We start from the raw sequence: 2,786 nt of genomic DNA on the forward strand, positions 1-2,786 counted from the left end.
CAAGCTTAGGCTCTTGGCTTTCCTTGAATATTTCCTTGGGGTGCCATGGGCATCCCCAAGCTGAGTCTCTTTCCACTCCTTATTCCATAATCCATCGAATCTTTACCCAAAACTTGAAAACTTCACAACACAAAACTTAACAGAAAACTCGTAAGCTCCGTTAGCGAAACAAAACACCACTTGAAGGTACTGTAATGAACTCATTATAAATTCATACTGGTGTAATATATACTGTATTCAACTTTTCTATGGTTCATACCCTCCGATACAACTCATAGATTCATCAAAATAAGCAAAAAACACATCGAAAACAGAATCTGTCAAAAACAACAGTCTGTAGTAATCTGGATCAAATGTATACTTCTGGAACTCATAAAATTCTCAAATAAATTTCTGGACGTGAGGAATTTATCTATTAATCATCTGAAAAAATAATTAACTAAATAGCACTCTCCAAATAAAAATGGCAGCAATTCTCGTGAGCGCTAAAGTTTCTGTTTTTTACAGCAAGATCAAAAAGACTTTCCCCAGGTCTTCCCAACGGTTCTACTTGGCACAAACACTAATTAAAACATAATAACTCAATCATAACAGGGGCTAGATGAATTATTTATTACTAAACAGGAGCAAAAAGCAAGGAATAAAAATAAAATCGGGTTGCCTCCCAACAAGCGCTATCGTTTAACGCCCCTAGCTAGGCATGATGATTTCAATGATGCTCACATAAAAGATAAGAATTGAAACATAAAGAGAGCATCATAAAGGATATGAGTAGCACATTTAAGTCTAACTCACTTTCTATGCATAGGGATTTTGTGAGCAAACAACTTGTGGGAACAATAATCAACTAGCATAGGAAGGTAAAATAAGCATAACTTCAAAACTTTAAGCACATAGAGGGGAAACTTGATATTATTGCAATTCCTACAAGCATATGTTACTCCCTCATAATAATTTTCAGTAGCATCATGAATGAATTCAACAATATAACCATCACATAAAGCATTCTTTTCATGATCTACAAGCATAGAAATTTTATTACTCTCCACATAAGCAAAATTCTTCTCATTCGGAATAGTGGGAGTATCATAAGAGACTTGAATACTATAAATTGTTTCCAAATTAAAAGAGTAATGTTCAGAAAAAGGGTAATCATAATCATGACAGGTTTTATAAATATAATCATCACTACTTTTTATAGCATAAGTTTCATCACAATAATCATCATAAGTAGCATCTTTGTTCTCATCATAATCGATTGAAACCTCTTCCAAGATAGTGGATACATCACTAAATAAATTCATGACCTCTCCAAATCCACCTTCATAAATATTATAAGATTCAAAATCCTCCAAAATAGTGGGATAATTACTTCTTAAAGTTGACACTCTTCCAAACCCACTTTCATAAATATAATCATCATAGGTAGAAGGCATGCTTTCGTCGTAATAAATTTGCTCATCAAAACTTGGGGGACAAAAAATATCATCTTCATCAAACATAGCTTCCCCAAGCTTGTGGCTTTGCATATCATTAGCATCATGGGTATTCAAGGAATTCGTACTAACAACATTGCAATCATGATCATCATTCAAAGATTTAGTGCCAAACATTCTAATGCATTCTTCTTCCAACACTTTGGCACAATTTTCCTTTCAATCATACTCACGAAAGATATTAAAAAGATGAAGCGTATGAGGCAAACTCAATTCCATATTTTTTGTAGTTTTATTTTATAAACTAGACTATTGCTAAAACAAGAAACAAAAAGATTCGATTGCAAGATCTAAAGATATACCTTCAAGCGCTAACCTCCCTGGCAACGACGCCAGAAAAGAGCTTGATGTCTACTACACAACCTTCTTCTTGTAGACGTTGTTGGGCCTCCAAGTGCAGAGGTTTGTAGGACAGTAGAAAATTTCCCTCAAGTGGATGACCTAAGGTTTATCAATCCGTAGGAGGCATAGGATGAAGATGGTCTCTCTCAAGCAACCCTGCAACCAAATAACAAAGAGTCTCTTGAGTCCCCAACACACCCAATACAATGGTAAATTGTATAGGTGCACTAGTTCGGCGAAGAGATGGTGATACAAGTGGTATATGGATAGTAGATATAGGTTTTTGTAATCTGAAATTATAAAAACAGCAAGGTAACTAATGATAAAAGTGAGCGTAAACGGTATTGCAATGATAGGAAACAAGGCCTAGGGTTCATACTTTCACTAGTGCAAGTTCTCTCAACAATAATAGCATAATTGGATCACATAACTATCCCTCAACATGCAAAAAAGAGTCACTCCAAAGTCACTAATAGCGGAGAACAAACGAAGAGATTATGGTAGGGTACGAAACCACCTCAAAGTTATTCTTTCCAATCAATCCGTTGGGCTATTCCTATAAGTGTCACAAACAGCCCTAGAGTTCGTAATAGAATAACACCTTAAGACACAAATCAACCAAAACCCTAATGTCACCTAGATACTCCAATGTCACCTCAAGTATCCGTGGGTATGATTATACGATATGCATCACACAATCTCAGATTCATCTATTCAACCAACACATAGGACCTCAAAGAGTGCCCCAAAGTTTCTACCGGAGAATCACGACGAAAACGTGTGCCAACCCCTATGCATAAGTTCATGGGCGGAACCCGCAAGTTGGTCACCAAAACATACATCAAGTGTATCACATGATATCCCATTGTGACCACAGATACGCATGTCAAGACATACATCAAGTGTTCTCAAATCTTTAAAGACTCAATCCGATAAGATAACTTCAAA

Source organism: Triticum urartu, chromosome 3, assembly GCF_003073215.2.
Source record: "Triticum urartu cultivar G1812 chromosome 3, Tu2.1, whole genome shotgun sequence".
NCBI lineage: Eukaryota > Viridiplantae > Streptophyta > Magnoliopsida > Poales > Poaceae > Triticum > Triticum urartu.